The 21,634-nt window shown below is 41.9% G+C and overlaps 1 protein-coding gene across 1 annotated transcript in view; it reads right to left on the reverse strand.

Annotated features, from left to right (window-relative positions):
- LOC127198736 (mucin-16-like) overlaps positions 1 to 21,634 on the reverse strand; it is a 234,353-nt gene that overhangs the window by 211,738 nt on the left and 981 nt on the right.

Raw genomic sequence — 21,634 nt, forward strand, 5'->3', positions numbered from 1 at the left:
CCCATCCCTTGTATCCTTCCATTCCTCCCCCCCCCCCCATTTTCCCATTATTCCCCTCCCCTATGACTGTTCCTGAGGGGGATTACCTCCCCCTGTATATTCTCATAGGGTATCAAGTCTCTTCTTGGCTACCAGCTGTCCTTCCTCTGTGTGCCACCAGGTCTCCCCCTCCAGGGGACATGGTCAAATGTGAGGCACCAGAGTACGAGAGAAAGTCATATCACACTCTCCACTCAACTGTGGAGAATATTCTGACCATTGGCTAGATCTGGGAAGGGGTTTAAAGTTTACCTCCTGTATTGTCCTTGGCTGGCGCCTTAGTTTGAGCGGGACCCCTGGGCCCAAATCTGCCTATCATATTGTTCTACTTGTAGATTTCTAGGACCCTCTGGATCCTTTTATTTTGCTATTCTCCCATGCGTCTCTCATTTAGAGTCCCAATAGGATGCCCTCCCCTCTGTCCCAGTTTCCTGGTAAGTGAAGGCTTTTGTGGGACATGTCCCTTGGGCTAGTATGCAGATATAAGTGAGTATATACCATTTGATTCTTTCTGCTTCTGGGTTAACTCACTCATTATGATCATTTCTAGCTCAATCCATTTATCCACAAATTTCGGGAATTCTGAATCCCATAATGTATACCTACCTGTTTGCTGGCTGTACTCCTGAGTCTGTGATATATGCTTGCCCTTTGCCTTCTGAAAATGTATCCTCCCAGTTATCACTTTCCAAACTTCCTTTCCAGATGATATATTCTTGTACTTATTTTTATAACCTCTTTTCTAATGGCCAGTTATCCCAACATCTGTTTTCTATCACACTTATCTATTCAACTGGCAGCCTTAAGCCCCAAGACCTCCATTCTCTGTCTAGGTGCCTAGGTGCTAACAAGCAATTATCTTGACAGCTGTTTTCTATCAACCCTTCCCCGTAAAAGGGAACTTCAAAAGCCAGTGAAGGGATGCTCTCTAAAATCCCAGCTTAGGTGGAGACAGTTGTCTGGCCAGTCCCTTGTGCTCCTGTAAATAAAGCTTGCTTAATCAGGCAGTTGTGGGAATGTTTTCTTCTCGGGTCTAACAGCGTGTATCACCATGAGTGCTGGAAATTGGATGCAAGGCTTTGTGCATGCTGAGCAAGCACTCTATCAACATCTTATTCTCAACAGTCTGAACTAATCCTGGAAATAAATGTATGCTCTTGAGGGGATACACACAGTCCCTAATCAATCATTTAAATATTTAGGACGTTACTGACAATCTCAAGTCCATTTATAGCCCTACCAGCAATTTATCACATCAATCTCAGAGCCCATAGTCCACAAAAAAAAAAAAAAAAAAAAAAAAAAAAAAAAAAAGGTTAGTTCCTATGTTAATGAAGGACAGGATGTACTAACACTAACTACTGTGTCTTGGTATTTTTAAATGTAGCAAGAAGATAATCCTTTTTCATGTTCCACTTGCTCTACTCCCCTTAAACATGTCATGAAAACCTCATAGTCTTTTGTATTAGTCAATACTAAAAGACCCATCAGGCTAGTTTATAAAGATGCTATTTAGTCATCTAGGGGGTCAAGTACAGAATGCCTGCATCATGTTAGCTCTGGGGAAGATCTCATGAAGATAATGTCATAATAGAGGGAGCAAATGCAAGTGGATAGAGCTTATGGACAGATAGCAAGCAGAGGTCTAGCTGTCTTATAGCAGACAACTCTCTTTGGGACTTGTTTAGAGTGCCAGATTACTTTCCTCACTTTAAATAACAACACAGTAATGGCCCTATGACCTCCCACTGTGATCCACTAAATGTCCCACCATCTCTCAATATCATCATATTGGGGACTGAGCTTATCATGCATGGACCATAGGGGTTTATCCTAGTTTGTTTGATGTCAACTTGACACAATCTAGAGTCATCAGAGAGAAAGGGGCCTCAGGTAAAAATATGCCTTTATAACACTGGGCGGTAGGCAGGCCAGTGGGGCATTTTCTTAATTGGTGATTGATACAGGAGGCTCAGCACTTTGTGGATGAGGCCACACCTGGGCTGGTGGTTTTGGCTGCTATCAGAAAGCAAGCTGAGCAAACCATGAAGAGCAAGCCAGTGAGAAGCACCCCTGTATGGCCTCTGCATCAATTCCTGCCTCCAGGTTCCTGCCCTGCTTGAGTTTCTGTCCTGACTTTTGTCGATGATGAGCAGTGATATGAAAGTATAAACAAAATACATCCTTTCCTCCCCCACTTGTTCTTTGGTCATGGTGTTTCATTGCAGTAATAGTAAACCTAAGACAGGGGCCAAACTACTTCCAAATTATTCATTTTCTCTACATTCTTAAAGGATCCTCTTCATCTCTGAAAACAATGGGACACAAGAATGAATTTGGAGAAACAGATCTTATAAGGTTTCTCAACTTTATTACCACGGGATCATATTTTTGGCTAGCCAGTCTTCTAAATTTTATCCACATTTTCATCAGGCTGGGCCTGGGGAGATGGCTCCTCTGGTGAAGGGCTTTCTGTGTAAGCATGAGAAGCTGAGGTTGTTGCAGAGAACCCATGGAAAAGGCAGGTCCAGCTGGACTTCCCATTATCCCAGTGCTGGGGAAGGGGGAACAGGAGGAGTCCTTGGACTCAGTGGTCAGCCAGTTGGGCTGAATCCCTCAGCTCCAGGTTCAGTGAAGAGACAATGTTGTCCTCTTGCCTCCCTTGTCACAAACATATACATCCATGCAGCCATGGCCATAAATGCTCATAATACATAACACAGAAAGAGAGAGAGAGGAGGTGGGGGGAGAGGGACGAAGGGAGGGAGAGGAGGGAGAGAGTCTTATGCTTGTACACATAGCACAGGCTTTCCTATTCCTTTGAGTCTTCATTTTCAAAGGCTTTTTTCCCACATAAAACTTATATTAAAACTGCATGTTCCTTTTCAGTTAATCTGTTTTGTTGTAGGGTCATACCAGTCATGCCTAAAGAGGAGGATATTTTCATTGGTGTGATGTGAACGCCTGTATATCTTTCACCCAAAGTGAAAAGAGGCACTACAAGATGAAACTTAAATGAGGAAATGAGAGCAAAGGGAAAGAAAGAAATGGCTGCTTTTAAACGGCTATGTTTGCATTTTTTTCTCTAAGGTGCTTTAGTAGTAAAGGAAAGTTCTGTGTAAACATGGCCATGAGCCAATGTAATGTGAGAAATGTAATCAGCTTATAGCAACCACTGCCTAAGGGAGTAGTCTAAGGTGAAGCAGTTTTTTTCCTCTCTTTCCAACCTTTTAATTTCTCTTAAATAAATTGTTTTCTAATAACATTTGAGTTTCACTAAGGCCTTAATGTTTGAGTGAACATTTTTGTTATATATATATATATATATATATATATATATATATATATATATATATATATATATATATATATATACACACACACACACTTGTAACATCTATATAGCATATATTTATATATATATATATCACATTGTGTGTGTGTGTGTGTGTGTGTGTGTGTGTGTGTTTGTACAGTGTATGTGTATGTGAATGAGTGAAGTCATTCACTGGCACTATATAAGGACCCTTGCTCTTATGCTCTTAATCCTGGAACCTTCAGGGTAAAAGACAAGAACCAACACAAAAATTGTCCTCTGACCTCCAAGTGTGCTGTGGCATGTACACACACTCTCTCTCTCTCAATTTGCATTAAAAAATTTTTAAATTCCTCTAGATGCTAAGATATTTCTATCACTAGATAACAGTGGCTACTGTGCACTTGAGAAACTTTGCAGCAAAGTCCCTGGTATATATGATAATTCTTATCTTATGGATTTAGTCATTTTTATAACCAACTATCAAAGTGAATGATCACTCAGATACTTCACGGGTAGAGAAATTAAGGCTTGGGGATCTGATATACCAGAATGGCACAGGTAGGATGGGCCAGGATGTTATTCGTGAGGAGTTTAGGATGGCTGAAGTCCCAGTGGTTCAGATGCAGCATCACTGCAAAAGCACAATGCACTCAGTAGAAACTGCAGCTTAAATGGCAATCTTTTTCTAGGCTATCTATGTTCAATATGATTGGACTAATGCAAGAAAGAAGGTTACACACCACAACACTTATTAAGCCAATTAAGAGTGTAGTGAGTCTTTTACTTAGCCTACTGACCAAGAACGCCAGAATGACTCCTGGTACCAAAACAAGGCAGGGTACAGTTTTCAAAGTCAAAAGGCTGCTATCATAAGATACCGGCTGCAGGACAAAGGTTGTTTGTTTGTTTGTTACACAAGAGATCCTTTTCCAGCAGGGAGAGAGGAACACTTTACTCTCTAAGATGCCTTACAAAAATACTTTTTCAGAAGAATCTAAAAAATCTTACGTTTTCATGCAGTTGAGAGTCAGGAGGCAAGGAGATATAGGTTCAGGGTAACAAGGCACTGTCAAGGAACTATAGCTCCCTTCGAAACCCATGATTAAGATGAGGCAGGATAAAAAAACATCAAGAATTATGGAGACACCAGAAAAGAAAGGAATCCCTAACCTTGAAGCCTGGTTGAAGCTCAGAAGCAAGAATTCTAAAAGTATTAGCGGCTGCTTAAGGCTTTTCTTGCTTCTCAGCTCTAAGCTGCAATTTTCTATAAATCTGACCAGAACCCCCCTTTAAAGTGTGCATACCCTAAACCCTGGTGGAACCCTATTGGCCCCTTGGTTTTTTTCTTTATTAGAGAGAAGGGGGTAAAAGGAAAGAAAGATTTCTTAGTAATTTTCAAAAAGGTAATTTGTGATCTACCAATAAGACAAGACAGTATCACTCTATCTTATGGCAAATCTTACTTTCTACATCTTTCTGCAAATCTTACTTTCTGCATCCTCTCTGTCTCTGTCTCCCTCACTTTCTGTTTTTCTCAGGGAAGCCCACACCCATGCTCCTGAATATGCCCTATTTTCCTCCTTTCTCTGTCTCTCACTGTCTTTCTGTTTCTTTTTTTTTTTTTTTTTCAGAGAAGCCCACATCCATGTTCCTGAATGTATCCTATTTCTTCCCCAAGTGCCTGTCTTTCTCTATTAACACTCATGCTTAAGTCTATATTAAACTGCCTTCAATAAAAATCACCAACTCGGCTTCATAATGGGTCATCTTAAAATTCTTTTCTGCACTGAAGCTTCAAGTCCTAGTGTGGTTGAGTCAAAGTCTCTAAAAGAACACCCGAGGCTGATGAGGGTGACAGAGTGGAGCTGGTCACCCCTCTGTGAACTGCTGTTAAGGAGAAGGAATTAATACTTCACAGTGTCGGTAAACTATGAGGCTCATGTTCTGGGCTGTTATGCCTGTATAACTCTGTACAAAGGGTTATAACTTTTATATTCCAGCATCACTAATTTGGCTTCAATCACAGAGCATGTGCTTTCTGTATGCATGCTGTGTTATGTATTAGTCTTGATGTGGAGGAGTTTCCAATTCTCTGTTTCATTGGCTTCTTTCTTACGTTAATCACTGTGTGTGCTTCATGAACACGTGTAAGTACATGTTCATAAGCATATGTGTGTAGAGTGGAGATCAGAAGTCAATAATGAGTGTCTTCCTCAATCACTTCTCCACGTTATTCATTGATTGATTGATTGATTTTTCAGACAGGTTCTCTCATATAGGCTGGAAACCACTGATTTCGTTAGCCAGGCTGGCCAGGAAGGCCTAGGGATTCTTCAGTACCTAGTGCTAGGGTTATAGGCATAAACCATGGTGCTCAGCATTTACATAAGTGCAAGGATCTGAACTTATGTCCTTGTGCTTACACAGCAAGTACTTTACCAAGTAAGCTATTTCCCCAACATCTCACATGCTAACTTTGAAATCTCTGAAATATCTTCTTTCTTCCCTACTCACCTACTTTAGCTATATTAAACATGTTTTTTATTTGGAATATTTACAATGTGTGATGACATCATTAGGATGTTCCCAAGAAATTGTCACCATCATGGATAAGCCTTGTCATATCCAGGCTGACAGAACTGAACCCAGGCCAATAACATGCAGGTATGAACAGCGTAGATATGATAACTTATCAGTGTCACCAAGAATCATTTCCCCGTACACAAAGCAAATAAATATCTCCAGCAAGCAAATACACATCTTGCAAACTGTAGGCTCAGCATGTGGCAGTTGGGGTGATGGTGGTAGTGGGGTGTGTGTGTGTGTGTGTGTGTGTGTGTGTGTGTGTGTGTGTGTGTGTGTGTTGGGGGCAGGCTTACAGATATTGGGGCTCAGAAGGATAAAATGCTTTCTCATAGGTCTTTTCTTTCCCCCTCCTCCAACCATAGGTTTCTTTTCCTCTCTTCACTGTCTTTCCTTCCCTTTTATTTTTTCTTCCTGTGAGAGGATTTCACATAGCACAAACTAGCTTCAGACATGCTAAATACCTGAGGCTGTCCTTGAACTTTTCCTCTTCCTATTTCCACCTTCCAAATACTGAGATTACAGATGTGAGCCCCCTGTACCCCGTGTGTGCTGGAGGTTGAACCATGCATGCTCCACTATTCTTTACATGGAATTTGTCATACACACACACACACACACACACACACACACACACACACACACACGGAACCCTGTCCCTGAGAGATTAATAGCTTCAGTAGACATTGAGATGCTGTGAGTTTGAATGAGAGGAAAAGCTTTTTAAAATTCAACATTTGCAAAGCATCCTATGGGCCAAAAACCCACAGGGATAGGATACATTAAAGCATGCAAAAAGGTTAAGATCATAGGCACATAGCGTTGAACAATGGGGAAGCTCATGGTTTCATGCTTGAGCATTGTTTCTCCAGCAACCTGAGATGCAGGAAGTTCCCACATGCAATTACTTTCTATTGCCTGTATCTTTCTCTTCTGGCTGCTAGGCCCAGGGTTCAGGGCACAGGTGATATTGAAATCGACTTTGTTACTGATGAGCCCTTAAGTGCTGTCCTCTTTGTTCCCTATTGGGAACCTTAACAGAAATGTGCCATTTTTTTTTCTTACAAAGTGACATCTACCTCCAAAGTGCTATAGAGTAAATCAGTCAGCCACAATTTGCATCTCCTTGGTCTCCAGTGAACTCTTTCAAATAGGGACCTGTTGATTTTCTATGCAGTGGATTCTTAACAGACTTGGCAACATTAGTCTAATCATTTAAAGCATGAGCTTAAAGCATAAACTCATTCTTAACAATTACAATAGTGTTTCTTTTAAGTTGTTTGTTTTTTGTTTGTTTGTTTGTTTTCTGTTTTTTTTTGTTTTTTGTTTTTTTGGTTTTTTGTTTTTGTTTTTGTTTTTGTTTTTTTTTTTTTTGCTTGTTTGTTTTTTTAGTTCACATAAGAATGTAAGTTCCAAGTGGCAAGTAAGATGGAAGATTAAAGGAGGAGGTCGCTGACAGCTAGGAGGAGGCAGCAGACTGCTGGGAAATCCAAATAGCCTCCCCAATGGGTCCCCCCTACAGGCTTCCTCAAGAGGCCCACCAGCAACGGTGTGGTCAGCAGCCCCAACTCCACCTGCATGGCAACCCTTCTGGTCAAGTACCTTGCACAGCGGAAGGCAGAGTACTCAGAGGCACAGAGAAGGATCCTGGGCAGTGGCAGCCCTGAGGAGGAGCAGGAGGAACCCACTTCGACAGGCCAACCAGGATCTCCCAACCAGAAGACAGCAGGCAGCCCAGCAATGTGATCAGACCGCCTCTGTGTCACAAGGCTTCAAACAGCACAGATAAATGCGGACAAGAAAGGATGCCACTGCCACTGCAATCGCTTCCTGGATTGTCTGTCATGAGTAGCACTGGACTTGAGCAGAGGGAACGATCTGATTTACTTCACTGTGATCTCCCTTGCTCCGCTGCCCACTGTGACCTTGAACCCCATGCACTATGACCTCTACTACCTTTCCTACTGTGACTGACATGTTGACAAGGGCTGTCCCAAATCAATAGAAAGGGAAAAGGTGGGGACTAGGGGAGGATTGGGGCAACCTACCAAGGACTCAGAGAAGAGGGTCAGACACTGCCACTTAGCCATTTGGGGTAAAGCCAGTGCCAGCAATAACAGTTTATCGTGATCATTAATTTGGGATTTCAAACACAAATGAGAACTCCCCCCACCGACCCCAAGTGCATGTCACTATCACTTAAAAGCAAATTCCATTGAAAATATCTTTTTCCTTTTTTTTTTCTTACTATGTTTGTTTATACAAAAATCTGATTTGCAAGAAAAAGTGCATGGGAGGGATTTTAGTAGTTTAATGAATTTTTAATTGAGAAAGGGTTGTTTGGTAGTCACTTAAAGATGTGTCTAGGGAATTTGCTAGAAACGTTAACCAATAGGATTTTTGAGAGCTTAGCTCCTGTATTCCTACCGCCACTTCAAACAGTGCAGATAAATGCGGGAAGGGGGCCAGGCTTGGAAGCCCCCACCCCCACCCCTTAGATGAGCATCTGTGGCTATATCGCCTTCCTCTTCCTGTCTTTAAGTAAATTGCAGGCATTGGCTTGGACATCCCCAGGGGGGTGAGAGGCAGGAACCTGAGGCTGCTGTCTCTTTGTCTGTCTTCACAGTACTGTCCCCTCCCCCAGCTCTTCCTGGACTTCGTGAGCCAGGCCTCAGCCCTTCTGGCTAACCACTTCCCATGAGCCACTACTCTGATGTCAGCCTATAACCAAAGGAGCCGGTGGTTCCGGTTTGATGACCATCTTTACTCAGTCCCTTCAGTAAGGGTGCTCCCCACCTACAGAGGGGTGCAGCATAAAAATCTAGTGGGACTGGGTGTCCTTTTCGACCATCTGATTCAGTTACAATGTTGCATACATTTACAGAAGTAAATTTGATTTGTTCAAGTGTTTCTGGATACGTGGTCAATTTTCTGAGACCCTAAGGCAAAACAGGGTGAGTCTGTCTTTGTTTTACCCGTAGTAATGGATGCCAGGAACCTGGTGGACAAAATCAAGCTTGAGTTTTAACAACAATCCGATTTGGGCTTCTCTGATACCCTCCCTGGTTTGTCTTCTTGCCTTAATTCTGTGACTTTTAAAATTCTATCTATTTATGTATTTATTGTATTATTAATGTGTGTGGGTGTGGGCATGTCACTGCAACTATGTAAAAGAGGACATTTGATTGGTTGCCGTCTTCCATTGTAGAGGCAAAATTAATCCCATATCCTATATGTAATTTATATTCTGTAATTAATGATGGTCTGTATGAGAACTTGTCCTCTAGGTGCCCTTCTCCCTGCTGTCTGGGAATGACACCTGCCAGGACTTCCCTAGAGATTCAGCCTCCTAGACCCAACCTGCCTGAAAGTCTACATTTCTGAGACTCAAGACCCCCGCTTATGTTTTTTTTTTTCCTTACTTCCTTGTGATCTCAATCCCTAATTACAGTTTTTCCATATAAACCCATTACCCTTGAAGCTCCGGTATCACTCTCCTATCCTGCCGCATCAGGAAGGATGGTGATCCGAAGCGCTGAGCCCGTGATACAGGACCCTGTGTACATTGCATCGGTATCGAGTCCTGGTGGTCTTTTTGGGGGGGGGGTCTCGTGATCTGGGTAATCTCGGCATAAGACCATCACCTAAGACTTAAGAGTCAAACTCAGTTCGTAAGTCTTTTGCAGGAAAGACCTTCACCCTGTGAGCTATCTCATCCGCCCTAAATTCTGTAGTTTTTAATTTTTCTTTTTAGGTTACCTAATGCTCATAAGTACAGAGGATTTTGTTGTTGTTGTTCATCTTTTAAGTGGGCTTGTAGGCAGGTAAAAGATGGCTCAGTGATTAAGAGTACTTGCTGCTCCTGCTGAAGACCTAAGTTCAGTTTTCAACACCCATGACAGTCTCTCTCACAGGTGCCTGTAAATCCAGCTCCATAGGAACTGTTACCTTCTTGTGGCCTCTATGGGTACCCATTCTCATGTTCACAAACATAAATACATATGATCACATATACACAATTAAAGCTAAAATAGAAGTAAAGATTGTAACACAGAAGAACCACATTTAATTGTCATCTTTGCAGCAGAAACTCTATATCACAAATTTTAAGAAATTCCCTCTTCATACATAATACAGCCAGTCTTCTTTTGCTGCACACAATATACGGATTCCAGAATTTTCTAGAGATAGTAAATCTGTACGTTATTATTTAAAATACCATATCATTTGGCTTTGATCACATGTATCTTTCCATAGACTTTAGTCTCTATATGACCCCATACTGGAAACAATGAAAAGCTATGTAATTTAACAACTGCCTCCTTTAGGGAGTAGGGACAAGAAGTAATCTGTATATGTCTGATGCAGACGTGATTTGTTTAGAATTACTGTTTTCACTGTACACTGGTTGATTTGCAGGTGTGCGTGAATAATATATTGGTTCCTCTCTACTGCAACAGTCTAGGGAGACCATTAACACAGTGGACTATGAACACAGTCTAATCAGTGTTCAACCCTGCATAACCCTTATTCTGATTATTGGTACTACTTCCTGATTGCAATTATTTTACCTTCGTTTAAAGAGGATATTCAGGTGTGGCTGTGTATACCTGTGATTCCATCATTCATGAAGCTGAGGCAGGATAAGCACCACGAGTGGTAACTTAGCCTGGGATACATACTGAGTGCCAAGCTACTTGGCACTCCATAATAAGTAGCTTTCTTTAAAAAAAAAAAAAATCAATATCAACATGTAGAACAGTAGTAGAGTGCCTGCAGGATACATGACGTAGTTGGTTCCATCCCCAGCACTGCATGCATTGCATACAATGGACATGCCTACAATACCATCACTTAAGAAACAGAGGCAAGAGGACAAAAAATTCAGTGTCATCCTTTGCTCCATAGTGAGTGTGAAAGTGGCCTGAGCTACATGAGACTCTGTACTGACAATAAAAAATAATGGACAGTGAGATAGATTCATGGGTAAAAGAAATGGCTACATAAGCCTGACAACTTGAGTTCAATTCCTGGAACCCATGGGAAAAAAAAAAAAAAAAGCTGGAGGTGATTACTATAACCTCTGCACTCCTGTGGTGAGAGAAGCTCACTAGTGTGGAGTAAGGCACAACAAGTGAGACCCTGTCTGAAAATCAGGTCAATGATAATACTGACTCCCCAAAACTGTCCTTAGACAAGACTAACACATCTACGAAAGCAAAACACAAAACCCACTGCATTCCATTGCTTTAGAAAAGTGTACCTATGGTTCAGTTTGTTACCTGAATGGTTAAGGGTTAGGGTGAGATCCTGTTGCTAAGAGCTAGGTTAAGCCATTAACCCTCTACAAGCCAGTTAAAAAATCAAGTTAAATAGGGCCATTGAGATGATTCAGTGAATAAAAAGGCTGAACTTGATCTCAGGGAGCCATCATTGCCCTGTTACAACTAGCCAGGCCCTACTTCTGAAAGGTTTCACAGTGGTTAAAATTGCACTAACAGCTTCCTAGGATTTAAACCATGATATCAATGTCTCTGGGATTGATGGGTTGTGACAATATGCTTAGCTTTATAAACATCTTTAAGAAATACTTTGTGAGAGAGAGGGTCTCATGTAGCACCTTCAATTACTGGTCATCCTGCTTCCACCTACAGAGTAATAGGGTTACAGCTTTGTACCAACACCTCTAGTTCAAATGGCACTGGATACAGAACCTAGAGGTCTACCCATATTCAGCAATCACTCTGCTGACTGTGTTTCTGTCCTAGACCCTAAAAATATTTTTTAAAGTTTAAAAAGACACATAATAATAGTTCATTATGCTGTACTTTGTAAATATGCATCCCGGAGATGTGTTTACAATATGTCAGGATTATGTCAGTATCATTTGATATAGGTGTCAATTAGTTACTATTTCAGAGTGTTAAGGACATCCAAAGATCCTTTAGGAAAGTAGGTTTTAAAATAAGATGAAGTTATTATTTGTACATTAAAATTACATTATATTCACTCTCTTCATGTATGTGTCTGTGTGCATGCACACATGTGTGCACACAGAGAGACACACACACACATTCATATGCCACTGTGCACATGTGGCGCACAGAGCACCGCTTCTAGGAATTATCTTATTCCATTCACTGTATGGGTTCTGTGTATCATCCTCAGGTAATCAGACATGGCAGTGGGCACCTGTGTCTGCTCAGCCATCTCACCAGCCCCAGGCTAAATTTCTATCTTTTTCATGTGGAGCCCCATCACCCAAGGAAGAAGGAAATGTTTGTTAAGTATCAGGTGGAAGGAAAGTTAAGGTGTGGAACAAGTATAATTGTGTTTTGCATGGTTGGATTTCAAGTAGTCATTCTAAGTATGCTAAAACTGAGAACACCACCCAGCAGCTGCAGAAAAAGGACTTTCAGCAGTTCAGGGTCATTGGGATTCAAGCTGTCCCTTTTCCTGAAACTCAAGGGGCCGGCATCTCCGAGGAAGGCAGTGTAAGAGAGCAAACTCCCATGTTACTAATACTAATGGCCTGTGGCAGCAGTGACTCACACTCTGACCCACCCAGCACTGACCTACAGTCCACACCCAGACACAATCACTCTCAGTCAAGAGCTCATTCCCCACCAGAATGTTCCATGGGGTAACATAGGACTCAGAATCACAGTCCAACAGAATCTGCACAAACTACTGACCCATGAACACTGTGTCACTTAGGAGCATACCATAGTCATTTGTTCTATAACTGTACCATTCTCAAAGAAATAAATAACCAAAATCATACTTACAAGACTCCTGTAGTGGATCTGGGTCCTGGGGTCCTCCTCAAACTAAGGCACCAGCCAAGGAGAATATAGGCAGTAAGCTTTGAACCCCTACCAGGACCTAGCTGACGAACATGATATTCTCCACCATTGAGTGGAGAGTGAGATCTGACTCTCACACGAACTCTGGTGCCCCTTTTCTGACCATGTCCCCCGGATGGGGAGACCTGGCGACACTCAGAGGAAGGATAGCAAGTTACCAAGAAGAGACTCAATACCCTAAGAGCATATATAGGGGGAAGAGGTCTCCCTCAATCACAGACATAGGGGAGGGGAAAAGGGGGAAGTGGAAGGGAGGGAAGAAGAATGGGAGCAAACAGGGAAAGGCTAACAATCGAGATGTAATATGAATAAATTAATAAAATTAAAGAAAAGAAATAAATAATTGTATAAAAAAACAAAAAAACAAAAACAACAACAACAAAAAAGACTCCTGCAGTGATTAATTGAATCAATTTCTCTGACATCAAGACACCCCAGCATCAATCAATCAAGTTATACAATGGGTTAATGTGTGTGTGTGTGTGTGCGTGTGCGTGTGCGTGTGCGTGTGCGTGTGTGTGTTTTGGACTTATCCGTGTGTGTCTATATGTGGAGGTGCATGAGCATGTATCCATTGCACATAGAGTTCAGGGACAATCTTAGACCTCATTTCTCAGGCAGGAAGGCAGAAGCTATATGAGTTTATTTCATTTTGATTTTTCTGAAATAAGCTCTCACTGGTTTAGATCTGAAAAAGTAGCCAAGCTGGTGTCTTAGCTTCATTTCTGTTTCTGTGATAAAATGCCCTAATAAAAAGCAACTTAGAGGCCGGGTGTGGTGGTATACACTGTTAATCCCAACACTTGGGAGGCAGAGGCAGGTGGATCACTGTGAGTTTCAAGGCTAGCCTGGTCTACAAAGTGAGTCCAGGACATCCATGGCTACACAGAGAAACTCTGTCTTGAAAAACAAAAAAAACAGAAAAAACAACAACAACAACAAAAAAGCAACTTAGAGAATAAAAGGCTTATTTGGCTTAAAATGTCAGGTTACAGTTCATTACTGAGGGGAATTAAAGGAGCAGAAGATTGAGACAGTAGATCACATCATGCCACAGTGAAAAGCTAAAAGAACAAATATGTATGTCAAGGGGCACAGAAAAGAAACTGCCATAATGAATTGGACATGGCCAATTCACTATTAGGGGGAAGGTTTTTATTGTGCATAAGATAGAGACAATATTCAGAAGCTTCTGGAGGATTCCAGAGCTGAGAGAAAATTAAGTAGATTGGTCATGGCCAGGGTTAGGAAAGCAGGAAATAGGATAGACAGAGGAAGGGGATATTGAGAGGGAACTGGGTAGGAGAGGGCGTGGAGAGGGAAACCAGGTAGAAGGGTTAGATGTAGGGAGAGTGAGGAGGGCATGGGAGAAGGCTTGGAGAGAAATAGGAACTCAAGCTGGAGACCTGTTACCTGGTAGGCTATTGAGAGGATATGGGGATGTCTCTAGCTGAGTCTCCTAGCATTGGGAGACATGGAGACTGAAGAAGCCACCTTCTAGCCAGGCAAGATTTATAGTAGTCGGAGGGAAACACCAATCCACCTGCAAAACCTTCAACCCAAAATTTACCCTGGCTATAAGATGTGTAGATATAAAAGATAGAGACTGAGGAAATGTCAAACCAATGCCTGGCCCAACCTGAGAGGTATGTCATGGGAATGACACTCTGCTATGTTTACAGACAGAAGCCTAGATCAACGGTTTTCTGAGAGACCCCACCTAGCAGCTGATCAAATCAGATGCTGAGGCTCACTGACAAGCATTAGGTGGAGCTCCAGAGTCCTGAGGAAGAGTTGGAGGGAAGAATAGAAGGACTTGGAAGGGACAAGAATACCACAAGAAGACAAACAAAGTTAACTAACCTAGACCCATAAGGGCTTACAGAGATGGAAGCACCAACCAAAGAGCATGGGCTAGACCTAGGCCCCTACACATATGTAACTGATGGGCAGTTTGATCTTCATGTGGGTCCCATAGTAAGTTGAACAGGTCCTGGATATGACGTGGATGGTGTTGCCTGCGTCAATCACTTCTGTCTAACAGGGCTGCCGTGCCCTGGCCTCAGTGGGTAAGGATGAGCTCAGTCCTGATGCAACTGGATGTGGAAGGGCTCCCTTTTTCTAAGGAGAAGGGCAGGGGAATGGAGGAGGAGGGTGTGAAAGAGGGACCAAGAGGAGGCTACAATCAGGATGTAAAAATGAATATATAAATTAAAATAAATTTAAATAGTCATGTATATAAATAAGTTGTCAAGAGATTGGAGCTTTTCTAACACATAAAATCTATTATGCTACGTCTCTAACAGTTGCCTAAGCTTGACAAAAGATCACTATAGACAAGCACTCCACAGTCAGCTGTTTTTCTGCATTTTGAGCAGTTGTGAATTTCTATGGTCATCTCCAACTGCTGCAAATAGATGTTTCTTTGATGAGAGGTGAGAGCTTTACTTATCTGTGGGCATAAGGATAAATATGGAGGAAGATGAGAGAGATGAATATGATCAAAATACATTCTATGAAGTGCTCAAAAATTAATTAAAGTGTTGTATTTTAAAACATAAAAAACGACATAAAAATGGGGCTGTAAGTATTATCGCCCTTGCCTAGCAAGAGCAAGGCCCTGAGCTCCCACCCTAGGACTAGAAAAACAAAGGCTAGAGAGCTGGCTCAGTGGCTAAGATACTTACTGGTTTGTAAAACAAAACAAAACCCTAATTTTAGTTCTCAGTGTTTATATCAGGTGGTCCTCAGTCAATAGTATCTTATTGTTAAGTGTCCAAGAAACCCAGGAAAACTCTCGCTCACTATTGTTGAAGGATTATTTAATATTCAATACCGAATTATTATTTTAGTGAAATCAGCGGTTACTCCTTAATCAGCTTTATACCCAAATAATCACACAGAGAGACTAGGAACTATTTAATTAGCCTACAGCACAATGCTGCACAATAATTACTCCATCCTAAACCTCCACTCTAGTATACTTTCTTCCATTCAGATTTCCCACATTCTGCTTGCTTTTAAATTATCTCTTAGGCCCGGTTCGATTCCTTTGTTTCCAGGTCTCTCCTCCTGATTCCATCCTCTCCTGCCTTTTTTCTTTTGTCATCCCCTCACTGGACCAGGATGTCCCTCCCTATTCTCTGTTATTGCTATCATTGGCTAGTTTGTTTATTGGCAATACAGAGAACAAATTGTGAGATGTTTACACAAACTTGAAACAGGAGCGACTTAGAATAAACATCACAATGTGATGTCCTGATTGAAACCAAAGAGTTGGGTGGACAAATCAACATTTGAGTGACAACAGTAAACTGTGCACAGTCCACAGAACATTATGCCAACACTGTATCTCTGGCTCCTCTAGGCACTTCTCCCTTCTCCTCACCCCAACCCCCCCCACCCACCCTACTCCTCTACCTACACCCCTAAACCTCTCCCTTGCAGGGGCTGGGCTTATTTCCCCTACACAAGCCTCTGAACCTAGATAAACCAGCCATTTGGTTACCTGCTCTCTCTCTCTTGGCTCTTCAACCATAGTTAGGAGCAGCTCATTTTCTCTTTCTTTTCTTTCTTTCTTTCTTTCTTTTCTTTCTTTCTTCTCTTTCCTTCTATTTATTTACTTAATCACTTTACAGTCTGATCCCATCCCTCCCTCCTCTTCTCCCAGTCCCACCCTCACCAAATCCCCCATTCCATCTCTTTCTCAGAGAAAGGGAGGTCCCCAATGTTTACGGACTCACCCTGGCACCCAAAGTCACAGCAGGACTAAGCACATATTCTCCCCATGAGGCAGCTACAGGAAAGAAATCCAAAGATAGGAACAGACAGCCCCTACTCCCACTGCTAAGGAACCCACATGATGACCAAGCTGTATATCTGCTACATACATGTAGGGGGCCTAGGCCAGCCTGTACATGTTTTGTTTGGTGGTGGTTCAGTCTATGTGAGCCTCCATTGGCTCTTCCTGTGGTGTCTTTGACTCCTCTGGCTCCCTCAATCCTTCCCATACTCTTACACAAACTCTGTTTCACCTTATCCCTACACTTCTTGTAATGAGGCAAATATTGGGTCAAAGGTTTTATGGGTGGGTTGTTGTCCCCTTCCCTCCACTGGAAGTCCCACCTGGCTCTGAAGTGGTAACTTCAGGCTCTGTATTCCCCCACTGTTAGGAGTCTCAGCTAGGGTCACCCCCATAGCTTCCAGGAGCCTTCCTTGCCTCATAGATGATCCCCTATTTCCCTTGCCTCTTTTGGTCTCCTTCCAACACAACTTTCCTCTCACTTGATCCTCACCCCTGTTACCCTCCCTACCCCTTTTCCCACCCAGTTCCCTCCTTCCATTAACTTAAGATGCCTATTTTATTTCCTGTTCTGAGTGAGACTCAGGCACCCTCCCTTGGGCCTTCCTTGCTTTCTTTGGATCTGTGGATTGTAGCATGGATGGTTTTCCTGTACTGTACGGCTAATATCCACATATAAGTGAGTACATACCATAAGAATCTTTCTGTGTCTGGGTTACCTCACTCAGGATGATCTTTTCTAATTCCTTCCATTTGCCTGCAAATTGCAATGATGTCGTTGTTTTTTAAAGCTGAGTAGTATCCCATTGTGTAAATATACCACATTTCTTCATCCAGTCCTCAGTTGAGGAGTATCTAGGTTGTTTCTAGTTTTCTGGCTATTGTGGATAAAGCAGGAGGCCGCTCATTTTCATTCACTGATGTTCTCTTCTGCTCCCCCCCCCCCTCGCCCAAAGACCTTCTCTTGTCCAAACCCTCAAAGGCTGACACATAATTTTTACATTTATTATTATTATTATATTATTATTATCATTATTATTATTATTATCATTATTATTATCATTATTCATCAGTTCTTTACACTGCAACCTAGACCCCATCTTCAAATTCCCTGTGATCCTTCTGCCTCAGCCTCTCAAATGATAGGATTATAAGCATAAGTCACTATGCTGAATAGCACATCTTTTAACTCCTGCATCTGTCTTCTGTGGGGGCGGCTTGAACATACATAGTGTGGTAACTCTGCCACTATTATGCAATGTCTATCCTTCCAGTCGTTGTCCGACTTACTCTTTCCATATTTATTAAACGTCCATTTTGTGCCTTCACCTGTGAGACGCCTGATAATAAAAATAACTTCTAAAAGAGAGCCTCAGAAAGGTACTAGAAACCTTGCACAAAGGCCATTGCAGTTTTGCATGTCAATACTTGGAAACCAGGGGTGGTGATGTATGCCCTTAATTCCAGCTTTTGGGAGGCAGAAACAGAAGGATTGCTAAAAGTTTGAAGCCAGACTGATTTACGCAGCAGGTTTCAGGTTAGTTAAGGCTACATAATAAGACCCTTCCTTATATAACAACCAGCCAACCAAGCAACCAAGCAACCAAACAAACACTTTGAAAAAATATCTGTCCATATCCAGTAAGATGGTTCCTTGGGTAAGGGTACTTGTCACCAAAGCTGGACCTGACTTCTTAGTGACTTTTTATTGCAGTGTTTAAAGCACCACAAGCATAGAAATTTATAAAGAGAGATTAATTTAGGTTTTGGTTTTAAAGACTTAGAGTCCACGATGGCAAAGAGAAGGCATACTTGAGGGCTCACATCTTGATGAACAATTAAGAGGCAGATAGATAGAAAGTGGAACTAAGCGAGTCTTTTAAAGTCTCACAGCCCATCCCTAATGGGCTCCTCCAACAAGGCCATACCTATAGAGAGAATATCTTGTATATTGTATGGGTGCATTGCCTGTTAATTAAAAACAAACAAACAAACAAGGTAGAAATAGGTAGAATAGAAAGTAGGACATCTGGCAGGAAGAAAAGACTGTAGAATAGAGCCAGGGTGTGGAGATTCCCTGGGGAAGATGGTCAGAAGGCAAAATGTGTTTGTACCTGAGCAGAGGCAACCAGTCACATAGCAGCATGTAGATTAGTATAAATGGGCTATTATTAAGTATAAGCTAGTCAGAGACAGGCCTGGATCTATAGGCCTAGGTATTTGTTATTATATTTGTGGTCTCATGATCTTTTTTCCATGAGCTTGGGGCTGGGAGGAAAATTCTCTCCAAACATGACCTCCTAATTCTTTCTTAATGAGTTCTAATTAAGTTGAAACCAATATTTCAAATACCATGAGCCTATGGAGACATTTTTTTTTTCCTTATTAAACCACACCTGCATTTGGAGACTCACCATGGTAAAAATAGAGATACAACAAATATTGACTTCTGGACCCACACATAATTATTCACCTGTGTGTACTATAAATAAAAAAATGACCATACAATTTAAAAATGTCCCTACTGTAGCATTGACATTAACTGGGCCTGATTCCTTCTTACTGATCCTTGTGCCAAGGAATGAATTGAATGATTCAAATAACTTGTTTAGTGGATGCCAAATGGAACCCCTTGGCGAGTGCTTGCCTACATCATGAGTCCTAAGTCCCATCCTCCAGTTACTGCAAAACCAGTCGTATGGGTGTACCCGTACATTATAGCGACTGTGAGATGGAGGCAAGAAGCGTCAGAGTTCAAGTCACACTTGGCTACACAGTGTACCTTGGGCTTACATGAGATCCTGTACTCCCGAAATAAAAATACAAACTTTGTGTAATTTTCCTCATTTTTGGCTGAAATATATGCCCCTACCCCTTTTGTCTTTTTGTTGGTGTTTTGTTTGCTTGTTTCTTATTTGTTTTTGGAGAACAAGGGTTTCTATTGGTAGTCCTGGCTCCATGGCTGTCTGGACTCGCTTTGTAGACCAGGCTGGCGCTCAACCCAGAGATCCCCTGCTCTGCTTACGCGAGTGGCTGGTGATTAGGGGCGGGTACCACCCGCACTGGCTCCCTATCCTTCCCTCCCTTACCCCTATTGATATGCACATTATCACTTCCCCACATGTATCCATCTCAATTCACAGTGCAGACTCACTAACCTGTAAAAAATGGGCTCCCGCTCTTTAGGCTCTGACATCCTCAACCATAATAAACAAACTTTTCTGCAGTGTGACGCATCTCCGATTTTCCCTTCAAGAGTCAAAAATCTTCCTGGGGAGAATTGTGCAGCCTTGATTTCCAGCACGGGAGGCCTGAATATCTGCGCATGGCACAGTAACCCCCCTATTGGCAAGGTTTTGTCCACTAACAAATTCTCAAGGTCTTCCTTCTCTCTTTTTCTGTTTTTTCTTTTCTTCCTTCTTCGGTTTTTTAGATGAGATTACTATGTGACCTGGCGATCTTCTGAAACTCACTATATTGCTGCACTTGAACTCACAAAATCTGCCTCCCTCGCTACTGAGTGCTGGGAGTAAAGGCATGCAATCCCCTATTTTTGTTATTATTTAATTCTATCATATTTAAAATGTGTTGGTTGTGTGTGTTTGCGTGTGTTGTAGTGTGTGCGTGCCACACCTGCACGGGCATTTATGTGGCATTCCATGACCTGTGTGAAGGTCAGACTAACAAGGTTACGGGGTTTGATTTTGTGAAAATAAAAATGAGAAATGTGATGTATGAAGAGCTTCAAGGACTTTCTTTTGCCTCTGCATTTATGTCTTAGGTGACCTCAGTATTCTTATGTTTTCTTCACTCTTTTAACTTCCTATAACCTTTGCATTTCCTTGGATCAGAGTGTGCAGGAAACACGATTTCTTGTGTCTCACAGACTACTTCTACCTAGAGACCTAACACGTGATATTCCCATGTGCCCTGGAAACAAAATCTTTCTACCAAATGTCAAAATATTTCCATTCTGCTAACCTCACTGTCTTCTCTCCAGTTTCCAAACTCTTCCTGGAAGACGTCACTCACTCTACCCTGAAACCGCGTCACTCACTGTTTCTCTTCCCCTAATAATACTTCTTGCATGTTATGAAGCGAAAAGGTCACTATGTATTCTTTACTCTGGATCGCAGGTTCTCACCACCATCCCTTTGTCAGCTTAACTGTTCTCTTATTATTAGTTTTTAATATTCCTATTAAAAAATCACCAGGCCAGGACAACTGATCAGTGGTAAGTTGTTGTTGTTGAAACGGCATGAGGATACTGAGTTCAAATCTTTGACATCCATTTTAAAAAGCGGATGTGGTCTCCTTGTATATAGGGATGGAAATCAGGATCACTGGGGTTTTGCTGGCTACCAGCCCAGCTCCAAGATTCATGAAGTGACCCGGTATTAAAGGAGTAAGGGGGAAGAGTAGAAGTAGTAGTGATATACCCAGAGTTCTTCTCTGGTCTTTATGTGTGCCTTGATACACAACATGTATGTATTACACCAAAACACCCACACAAAACAACCAAAAATACTTTCACTTGTGTTTTCCTTATGTCTTATGTTTTTTTGTTTGTTTGTGGATTTTTTTGACCAGGTATGTTTAATGCATTTTTAGCCTTGTTTTGCTCAACATACCTGCAACATAGACAAGCACATCAATAGAAACAAACCCCAAATAGAGACCTCCCATTTCCTGTGCTCAATAAGAGGATTAAGTTTTCCTCATGACTGCAAGCTTTCAGCCCGCACGTGTCACAGTGGTCAATCAGTATACAGATGAGCATGAGTGTTCATGCACAATTCTTTTCTAACATAAGTATCCTTATCACGCTTAATTATCACTAACCACTTAATTTGGGTCAGTTATACCCCCATGCTCGAATCCCCCATAACAGATTTCGCCCATGACACTGTTCTGAATTAATTCGCAGGTGCAATGTACGAACTCCTTACAAGAGAACTAAAACACTATCAATTGGCCCGTGAAATGCTCATCCAGGTACAAGCAACACTTGTTTTCAGGCCTGAT

The sequence above is a fragment of the Acomys russatus genome, chromosome 14, assembly GCF_903995435.1.
Source record: "Acomys russatus chromosome 14, mAcoRus1.1, whole genome shotgun sequence".
Taxonomy (NCBI): Eukaryota; Metazoa; Chordata; class Mammalia; order Rodentia; family Muridae; genus Acomys; species Acomys russatus.